Source organism: Sceloporus undulatus, chromosome 4 (genome assembly GCF_019175285.1).
Source record: "Sceloporus undulatus isolate JIND9_A2432 ecotype Alabama chromosome 4, SceUnd_v1.1, whole genome shotgun sequence".
Classification (NCBI taxonomy): domain Eukaryota; kingdom Metazoa; phylum Chordata; class Lepidosauria; order Squamata; family Phrynosomatidae; genus Sceloporus; species Sceloporus undulatus.
The window spans coordinates 61926028-61937580 of NC_056525.1; positions in this window are offsets into that span (position 1 = coordinate 61926028).

Here is an 11553-nt window from a genome sequence, read left to right on the forward strand (position 1 = left end):
GAACAGCAAAAAAAAAAAAAAAAAAAGTGAGGCAACACCTCCTCCTCCCCATTTCTAGTGGAAGGCTTCTCATATTCTCACCCACCCTCCAGACCCAATGTCTTCAGGTTTGCCCTAGATAGGAGAACACAAGCAAGCAGAGGGATTACAAACACATGAAGGAACCGGTTATTTTGGCACATGCTTGTGTTTCCAGGAAGTTTCGTTCAGAAGAGCAAGCAGAAGGTTTTGTGGGACAAAATGTAGCTCAGATGTGGGTCCAAGTAAAATGAGCTACAGGGATGCTCTTTTACCTCCGTGTTTCCAGTAGTGAGAACTCCAGAGTTGCAAACATTACCCCAAAGATTTTTTTTTCCCCTTAGAATAATGTCACTAGAAGCATATGGGGTTTTTGTGACATGCTGTATGTACATAAATTATGTACTATAAGGTTTATGCACATCGATATGTAGGATAAAGGGAAGGGAAGGCTCACAGCATTAATGACAACAGATACTACACTGTCATTAGGTTTCACCAACATCACAAGCATCTTGCAAAAAGCAAGTGAGTAGTGTGTGTGTCTTTTCCAGTCTCACCCAAGTCCTTTTGTTGTCTGTTGTCACGTCAAAGCATTGCTTCAGGGCAACCCATGCTGATAGCAATTCTCATGTAGAATCTGAGAGCCAAATTATCTGAGAGCCAAAAATCAAAGAAGGTATTCTGAAGGGCCTCACTGACCAACTTACCATGGACCCTGGAATGGGATAGTGAGAGGACTAAGACTTCACAAAACTAGGCTGGGGGGAGTTAATCCCCCTCCACAAATTATCTAGCAAAATTGGACCACCAAGACTCCTGTGCAGTTGAGCCTCCTCAGGCATTATGAATCAGCAGCGTACTAAAGGATCAAGTCCAGGCAGATTCAGAGTCACTGTATAATGACATTCCTTAAAAGATTGGGAATATTTGCTTAGACAAATAATGCAGCTCACATTTTTAAAAAGGAGGAGGAAGAGGTGGCAGCAGCAGCGGCAATCAAATCTATAATGGAGAAGGACATAAAAGATCCCTATGAGATGTAACAGTGGTGGGGTACAGACCGCGAGAAAGAGACGGCCGGGAGCCACCTCTCTTTTTCGCGTAGCCATGCCGCAGCAACCAAATTGTGTGGTGAGGTTGCATGAAAAAAAGGAGCACTGAAAAGTGGCTCCTTTTTGCGCTGCCATAAGCAGCTGGCAGTGGTGCGAGGGCATTGCTGCCACGTGGCTCCATCTGGACACCACGCAGCAGTGACGTCATAGCTGTGTGCGCCATCTGGACACACATGACGCCACAAAGGGCCCGTCTGTACAGGGCCAGTGACATCATCAAAAGTTGGATGTATGAATTGATGGTGCAAAACTTCTTCCTATATGCATTTTGTTGTTTGTCGTTGTGTGTCTTCAAGTCATTTCTGATTTATGGTGACCCTAAGGCGAACCTATCATGAGACTTTCTTGGCAAGTTCCTTCAGAGGAGTTTTTGTCATTGCCATTCTCTGAGGCTGAGAGTGTGTGACTTGCCCAAGGTCACCCAGTGAGTTTACATGTCCAAGCTGGGATTCAAACCCTGGCCTCCATAGTCATAATCCAAGGCTCAGACCTGGCTCTCCCCTAAATGCATTACCCAGAAGTATTTACACATAAAGGTGACTCACCCTTCCTCTTTTACCATTTCAAAAAAAAAAAATCACTCCGTTGTTACTTTGTCATTTTTGTAATTTTAATGTGTTTGTGTTCAGTTCTGTTTGATGTCTTCACAATGGGTTTTTACTAAAGCAAACAATAAAATTAGTATTGAAATTATTTTCTTTTCCTTTCTTCCCCAGGCACTAGCTCATTTTAAAATGTGAACTCAGTGTGGCAGGGGCCTCTCTTTATCTGACCCTAAAAAATGACATTGCTGGTACTTAATATGAAACTATAAATATACTTGGCAGTACAATATAGTGTGGGGCCTAATACCCCAAAAGCACAAAATCCCATCCAGGGACATAGCCAGGATTTTAGGAAGGAGGGGTCCAGACTAAGTGCCACCATTATAATGGGGCTTGGGTGCAGCGGCACAGCAGCACACACCATTCATTTTTCTAATGGAAGGGGGGGTCCGGACCACAAGAACCCCCCCCTTGGCTATGTCCCTGTCCCATCTGATCTTGGAAGCTAAGCAAGGTCAAGTCCTGGTTAGTACTTGAAGACCACCAATGAATACCAGGTGCTGCTGTATGCTCTGTTTCAGAGAAGGGAACTGGTAAAGTCACCTTTGAGCATTCCTTGCCTTAAAAAAAAACCTATATGAAATTAATGGGTCAACAGGCAACTTGAAGGGACACACATCCACACAGAGGATAGTGCTCATCTATTGTGTTGACAGGACATCATCATCTATCATACAGGGACTTCTGAAAAGATATAACATAGGGCCTGAACAGACAGGCCAAAATAAAGCTGCTTTGGGTCACGTTGGAGGTATGCTGTTTAAATGATGCATGCATCTTAAGAGGCCGGAAGCCACACCAAAGCCATGCTCCTGTCCTAAGGGCTTGAACACGGGTTTGGCACAGCTTCTGGCCTCTTAAGATGTGTGTGTCATTTAAACAGCATATCTAAAAAGTGACCTGAAGCAGCTTTATTTTGGCCTGTCTGTTCAGACCCATAGTTTCACTATCTTGTTAGTCCTTTAGGCAACTGGCTCAAAATGGAAGATACTAATTGTGATGGTATATAAACCAGCACTTTATTTGTTTGTTTATTTTAAAATAATGTAACCGAGTTTGGCCATATTGAAATGGATGGGTTCGTTCTCATAACTTTCTGAATTCATTACAGGAGCAAAAATTTATTTGGTCCTGATTCTGCCATAATGCCACAGTCTGAAATCTGGTAGATGTATGGTTTGGCCTTCAGGCCTGGCCCACCCATGAGACAAAGTGAGGCAGCTGCCTCCGATAGCAGATTTGAAGGGACAAAAAAGAATAGCAAATGCTACTTGTTTGCTGTTGTTACGCTGTGTGTGTGTGTGTGTGTGTGTATTTACAGCCAGGGATGGGATGAATGATATCCAAATCCATGGAATCCCATTACAAATAATGGTGTGGTAAAGTGGCATCCTTTATATAAAATCAAATGGCAAAATCAAGCTTTCCTTTTGGGAAGTTTGTTTGTGTGTGAATATTTTTGAACCAAAGTTGGTTGAATCTGTGGATGCACAATCTGTGGATATGGAAGGCTGACTGTATATGAATACATTTTTGTTGGTTTTTTGGGGGACTATGTGGCCATGTTCTAGAAGAGTTTATTCCTCACATTTCACCAGCATCTGTGGCTGGCGTCTTCAGAGAAGATGAAAGCCACGGATGCTGGCAAAATGTCAGGAATAAACTCGTCTAGAACATAGCCACATAGCCCACAAAAAAACGCCACAAAAAACTAGGGATGGCGGCCATGAAAGCCTTCAACTTCACATTGTAAATGAATGCCTCCTTCCTATTATTATTATTATTATTATTATTAGGCCTGTTCTATTTCAGCAAAGCACAATGCCTTGGGCTAATTTGCTCTTCAATTATTTGCTCCCAGCCATAAGTTACAGCCCTGGAGCCCAGGCTAAAGCTGTGAAAAAACTTAAAATTTTTTGAGTGCAACTGACTCTCAGATGAGAAACAAAACTGGGTTGGAAGGAAAAAAAAGAGACAAGAGGCCACAGCCTGGCTAGAGCAACAGTGCTGCCTAATCCAGCTGCCTCAGACAGGCTTGGAGGGGCCTGGGAGGGCGAGGGGTCATCTTTCGTGCAGCCCTCAGTGAAGTGGGACCAGGTCTTAGGAAAAACAGGGCAGGAGTGGGAAAATATGCTGCAGCAACAACAAGCAGCTGCCAAGGCACCCCCTCCCAAGGCTCATTTCTGAGGAGAGCTTATTTTGCCCACAAGCCCTTCAACAGCCTTCAGTAGAGAGAACCACGCCTGGCCTTTTATCTCTCCAGCGTGGGGACGCACCCATTGGCCCCCCGTCTCTCCCCGCCAGCCAATCAGAGAACTGTTGTCAGGGGGCAGTGAGTGAGCGTGGTCTCTGGTATACGCTGTGTGTGAAAGAGGCTTTTCTCTTCTGTTGCCAGGAGAAACAGGCAGAGAAGAGGCGCCTGATAGAACAAGCAGGCCTAGAGGGCTGGGAGTGGGCCAAGCTCCATCCATCCATCAGCTCCTTGTCAGCCAGCAGGGCTACAAGGATGGAGCAGCTTCTTGGGCAAGCAGAAACCCAGTGCTGCATCCACACTGCAGCAATAACCCAGTTTGACACGACTTTTAACTGCCATGGCTCAATGCTGTAGGATTCTGGGAGAATTGTGTTGCGAGACATTCAGCCTTTTACTGTCAGGGAACTCGCAACAAACTTCAGTTCCCAGAATTCCATAGCCTGGAGCCATGGCGGGTAAAGTGGGGTCAGTTTGGATCATTTCTGCAGTGTGAATGCAAACTGTAATCAGCTCAGTACCCCCACTCCTCCACAGCTACACTGCATTGCAGAAATAATCCAGTTTGACACTGCTTTAACTGCCATGGCTCAGTGCTATGGAATTCTGGGATTTGTAGTTTTGTGAGATATTTAGCTGCCTCTGTCAGAGAGCTCTGGTGCCACAACAAACTACAAATCCTGGAATTGCACAGGATGGAGCCATGGCAGTTAGAGTAGGGTCAAACTGCTTTATTTCTGCAGTTCAGATCTAAGGAGTTTATCACATGGGGACCATATGTACCTCCATCCCAATAATGATTAAAACATCCACATCCCGCAAAAGTATGCAAATGCATGAATGAGTTTCACATGCAAACACAATAACGCTTTAGACGCTCATTACTAAAGCAAGAAAGAGGGTAGAATGCACATCACACAGATGTGTGTAAATCCCGTTGATGGTTTGGGAATGGCGTTTTTGCGTGGATGCACAGAAGAATAAGTTGCGTCACCAGAAGTCTCCAGAACACACACGGCAGCAAACAAAATCACCCAGAGAAATAAACAATTTTGTTTACACAATTTTCTTTATAAAAATATACTGTACCATGCTTTACTTTCCCAGAAATGGTATCCAACCTAAGTAAAAAGAAAAAACATTACCCAAAACATAGGAAAAATTAGGGAAAAGCTTAAAAGGCTGCTTTCCTTTGACAACCGGCACGACAAAGCAACACCGGAAATAAACTCACCCCAAAGAACCATGGGAAATCTGGCAACAAGTACAAAAACTGTGAGAAACCCGTGAATAAAATGCAAATAGCTTTCACACTAGAGCAATTGCGCAAAAAAGTGATATTGTGAATGAAATGGAAATGAATTCACAATATTAAAAGGACTAATTGCTGGTTCATGTCCCTTTCTGTTCAGATTCTCAGCAGTTTGCACACAACATTGTGTGAAAACCAATTTGGCAATTGCACCTAATACACTGGATAATCACGGGTTCTTACTCTTTTAAACTTCCAATTTTCCCTGTGTGATAAACTCCTAAGAAACTGTACTACTTTTTCAGCCTCTCTTTCTCCCTTTCTCTTTAGGTGCATCTGCACTGTAGAAATAATGCTCTTTGACACTACTTTAGCAACCAGGGGGCTAAAGAATCCGTCCTACAGAATCCGGGGACTTGTAATTTTGTGAGACAGCAGCACTCTGGCAAGAAGGCTGAAGGCCTTGTAAAACTACAAATCTTCGGATTCCACAGGTGGGAGCTACAGCACTTAAAGTGGTGTCAAACTGCATTGTTTCAACAGTGTAGATGCATCCTCTGTCTCTCTCACACAAACACAGCCACATCTTTCCTCAAAGCTCCATCTGTGGGTCATGGCCTGAGGTTAGGTCAAGAACCTGAGTGAAAGGGCAGCATCAACACCAGACGGTCTTGGCTGAAAACAGATTAGATTGCTTTTGTATTCAATTTGATCCCCTCCCCAACCAGTTAATGGTGTCCTGCGATCTCACATGGCATTGCTGCTCAGACACACTCCCCCCCACTGTTGTCCACAAGCCTGACAAGGTGCTTTCATTATGAAGCTGTGTTTTCTTGTAAATCTTTATTGTGTACCAGCTAAGATGGCTCTTGTCCCCTTAATGGTTGCGTGGAAGAGAAAATTTCACCAGGTGTTGCTTATCACCTGGTTGTGTGTCAAGAAACACCTGCTGAAATTACCTCTTCTACACACCTGTTAAAGCGACTCAAGACAACTCCAGTTTTCACTTTGGAAACTCTAGGAACAGTTCAGAATGTATGTGGATGAAGAACGGCTTACAAATGGTTTGTAGAGAGATCTTGTAGTACTGTAAAGTCAAAGGCTTTCGCAGCTAGCATCCATAGTTTTTATGGGTTTTTTGGGCTATGTGGCCATGTTCTGGAAGAGTTTATTCCTGACATTTCATCAGCATCTGTGGCTGGCATCTTTGAAGTATAAAGAATAAACTCTTCCAGAACACGGCCACATAGCCCAAAAAAACCACAAAAAAACTATCTGGCAGCATTTTTGTGACAAACTGAAAGACAGAAGTTGGCAGCATGAGCTTTTGTAGACTAAAGTCTACTTCCTCAGATGCATTTGGGAATGCATCTAAGGAAGTAGGCGTTAGTCTACAAAAACTCCTGCTGCCAACTTCTTGCTTTCAGTTAGGGCCTGGACAGATTGGCAGAAAGGGGCGGCGAGACACAGGAAGCAGGCTGCAGCAAGCAACCACATGCCGTGGCCTGCACACAGCTCAAAAAGAAGCCCTGAAAAGGGGCTTCTTTTTGTGCTGCAGAACAGGCACCATAACTGCCACAATGTGGCATTAAGCTAATTGTGTGCTGCACCATTTGGGTGCTGCACACGGCAGATATCATCATGGTGCGTCCGGTGTAAATGGGGACATGCCAAGATTGTGCCTGTGGCATGCAGTAAACTTTAAGAGCATGTGAATGCTCTGCCCTACCGCAGCCCTAGTTTGGGCCCAGGCTGGCACAAAGTGCCAGTGTGTCCAGGTCCTTCGTCTCAAAAGTGCTCCAAGATCTCTCTACATACTGATTCTACAGACTAACATGGCTATATCTTTGAGTTTTATAAATACTTTAAACATCATAACATAAAATAAAACCCTGTTAAACTCATTTGAAGAGAAATACTGAATGGAGCCAAAATGACAACGTTTTTCTCCCAAAGCTGCTGAGATCCCACCCACCCCCCTCTTCGGTTTTAAAAATAAGTCTATTTTACAAACTTCCTTTGAATATTTTCCACCATTTGAGAGTGGCATGGCCACCACACCCTATACAATGCTGCAACTAGTGCACTGTGAAGGATGTAAAAAACAGGCTGAGTTTGCAAACTTATTGTCCAGTTGCAAGGGCAAAATTCAGGGGAGCATTGACAAGGTTAAAAAAAGAAACGTGTGCTACTGTCACTTCTACTGGTGAGTATCACCCCGCAGACACTGCTGGAGATTTTCTCCTTCTCTTGATACAAATAAGCCTATTTCAACCATGGACTCACTAGGCAGTCATGGAAAAGTCATTATTTTTTCTCAGGATCATCTGTTCTATCATTCTTTAACAGGACATAAATGCTTCTTTCTGTTGGTGAGACATGCACTTCAGCACATACACATGTAAAATGGCCAAAATAGAGAGCACCGGTTTCCATTATGCTCTCTCCATCCTGTCTCCAGTTTTAAAAAAGGAAAAGAAACTTCTTGCCAAGACAATACATGTGCCGGGATAGGCTGAGGTTTTAGCAATAAAAAATAGTCCTCAGCAACTTTGGTAAAAGTTTTGCACAAGAAGAATGTAACATGTTAGAAGATTTGCAGACTAATTTCTTCACCTGTGGAACAGGAATAAAAGTGGCGATGGGAGTGAAAGTCAAAGTAAATCCTCACGCAGTAGCAGGAATAAATAAAGCAAGTATTGGAAAACACTATGAAGTAAGAGGTGCTGTGAAAAATAATTATTTCTGCTACTCCTACAGAAAGCAGATAATTAAGAAACTAGTAGTCATCACTAATGTTGCAATTTGCCACACCAATGTCTGTTTCAGTGCTCCTTCTACACAAATCTAAATCATCCAGGCATTATTGTTTTGCTTATATGACTACATACCAGTGCTTGGTACTGTCTGAGCCCCTGACACACAGTTTACAGAAATTATACAGTGTTACAGTTACAGATTCAGTTGAAAACATGTAACAATGCAATCTGAACAGGACTGCCTTGCTCATTTTCCTGAAGTCTAGGAACAAAGGGTCTGAATATTTTGGAAATCCTGAAAAAGATCTCTAGAAAGAGAACTCCAAAGCCTGGGTAGCACCACAGAGAAGGTCCTGTCCTGCATACCCACCAACTCTGCCATAGCATGGGATGTTGACTTAAAAGGAGCCCTCAGCACCAAATATATGGGCTTGAAACAAGAGGCTTAAGACAAAATTCTTTTTAATGGGTACAAGGATGATGGTGACTAATTTGCCCTAAACATAATGCTTGGTGTTGAGTAAGAGAGAAGACAAAATATTCAAATGCATAAAACAAGTCCACAAATCCCATAGTACCCACATTATAGAACTCAAAAGTTTTACAGAACTCAAAACTTTTTAAAATAAATATATCCGCTTTCTAATCATCAGGGAACTGCTAAATTCATAGTGATGGAAATTAAAGCAGTGCATGAATACTACCATCCTTGTGCAGAGACAAAATGGAGATTGGCACAGTCTCTGATCATGAGCACTGGATGTGCTGATTCAATGCACTTGTGGCTCATTTCCCCCAAAACATTGCTAATATTTTTTTTTCTCCTTAGGAGTTATAGGACTGGGCTTAGCTTTCTCCCCATGTCATTGACAGTCCTCTCCCATCCTCACAAACCTGGTCTCAAACATGGGAGGAAATCTACAGATGACTATAGTATGTCTTAGAGCATCAACAGACTGGCCATAAAGGCTGGCATCAGGGTGGAGTAGGGGCATGGTGTCCACATGATGCACAGCCCAACTCCACCCCCATGCTGGCATGATGCCGCATGTTCCACTGCAAGGCAGGTGACATCACAATACTCCTCTGGCCCTGCATCCAGATGATGCAGTGCCAAAGGAGCACAGAAAAGTGGCTATGACACCCTTTCCACATTGCAAAAAGGAGCCACTTTTTGAGACTCTAAGACATACTATAGTCATCTGTAGATTTCCTCCCATGTTTGAGACCAGGTTTATGAGGATGGGAGAGGACTGTCAATGACATGGGGAGAAAGCTAAGCCCAGTCTAAAACTTTTTGTGGTTCCTTTTTGTGCCATGGAAAGACCAAATCGGGGCCACGGCATGTAGTTGCCATGGCCTCGATCCAGCGAAGAAAGAGGCAGCTGCAGGCAGCCCCTTAGGGGTGGTCTGTTCAGCCCCTAAGAGATGTCAGTATAGCCAAAGCTCAGAAGACCACCTTCAATACCTCTAGACTGCAAGCAGACTGAACCACATTGCTGGCATCTTTTCCCATAAATGAAAGTGATGTTGCTAACACTTTTGGTCACTTTTTGAGGATAATTTCTATTACATAGGCCATGGCAGCCCTAAAAAAATATTTTGTGCCCAGATTGCAATACCTGGAGCTGAAAGATATGTTCCCAACCTCCATTAATTTATTTATAGTTTGAAGAGACTCACATAGAGCCCAAGAGCACATGGGACTCCCCTCCTGCCAAAGTGTATGCAGCCCGTAGTTTATACAATATCCATCCCTGTTGTGTCTATACATTTTACTGCCCACTGGCATTTTTGGGGTGTTACCTTATTTGTATCAGAGAAATTGCATGGAATGAAAGGATTCTGTCCTCTACCACTAACAATGTGGTCAAATTGGGATCCCTTTGACTGCTCTCTGCTTTCAGCGAAAGAACACATTGCAGGGAGATCAAATGTCTAATTTAGCTTAATTAAACAGAACTTGGAAGGCTTTATCCTTTGTCCTATATTCAAATCTCTAGATGCTATATTTCCCAGCTGCAGCTGCCAGAACACTTCTGGTCATGACAAAAAGAATTGCATGCTTCCAGTTTCTAATAAAAGGCAATACAGAGAACTTAATTGCAGCCCTCTTGTTTTCTGATTTGCCTTACATGCTGAAATCTGCCTACTTTGCTAATTCTCTTAACCCACACACCATTCCTTGTATGGAAACTAGAACGAAACTAAAATCTAGCCCTTCTTAGCATTTTCTCCTTAGTCCAATTTCTTTCTCAGTTAGGAATCTCATCTGATCATCAAGCATGTTCTGACAATGCTATAATATTCCCTTTGCGCTCATCATCGAGAACTATATTTAGGCATTAGTCTGGGTAAGAATTTCCCAGTCTCTGTAGCTTTCATTCATGCCTTCCCTTTGTTTAACTGACCATCTGTCTCGCTGTACTGTACACCACGCATCATTATGCACTAGTAGCACGTGTGCCATAAATATCAAGTCGCGCTTTGTTTTGCTTTCAAAAAGACATGTTGGTGATCTGTGCTGTGGTTCCAAAAGGGGCCTGCAAAGGACAAAGGCCCAGGACTGGCATCGCCTGTGGAGAATTCTGTCCTGTTTGGGCTTTCCTCTGTGATTATGCTTGACAAGGTCAAGATTCTGGCAGGCAGGGTTCATTTGTGCTCTTACCTCCTTTAAACCTGGCAGTTTTTCACACTGACACCCTAGAAAAGGGGGATAGCTGCTCTGAGTCCTAGCTCTGCTTGGGATTTGTATTCCTAATACACAAGACACACTGCATGAGAACCGTAGAGAGTAAAAAGACACCACCCCGATCCCGCTGGCAAGAAGCGTGTGTCTATGCACTCCAGGGTTACCCTTGGAAACAGGGCTTCAGCTAACATCTGCCTCCCTGTCCTTTCAGGGGTCTGATGGAAAGAAAGGCAGGCAAACATTCTTTGTGCCCTTTTGTCTATGCTTCAAGCAGAGGTGTAATTTTTTTTTACAAAAAATTAAAAACCCATAGTATTCCTGGCTCTGACTCTCATGTGAATGGTTCCCCCTCCTCTGCTTAACTATGCATAAGTAGCTGATCTGCTGAAGTAGAGAATAGTGGCAAACTTGAAACACATACTGCTTGCCAAAGCATTCAGAGAATTTTTTTAATGTTTAAAAGCAACATACACCTCTAATTCACACTTAAAATATGAACTGGCTAGAATGGTGGGTGTGTAAATGATCCTCTTGCGCATTATAACCCGCATCAATACACATGTGCACACAAAAGCACAATAGACTCAAAGGCACTTCTAATGCTATGTGAAAAAGCCCTCAGACTGTAATTTTTCTCTCATCAGCTTCTGTTATGCCAGCTTCCCAAAATGCTTTGTCAGCTATTTCAAACAATCTCCCCTTAAATCAACAAAAGGAGTGGGGGAAAATTTATATATTTTCAGCTATCTTCAGCCTCTTGCATTTAAGCCTGTGAATATTCCTATTTAATCTATGTGACAGCTTTCACTTTCTCTGTCTCTCTCACACACAAATCCAAGTCAGACAACAGCATGGAGATGA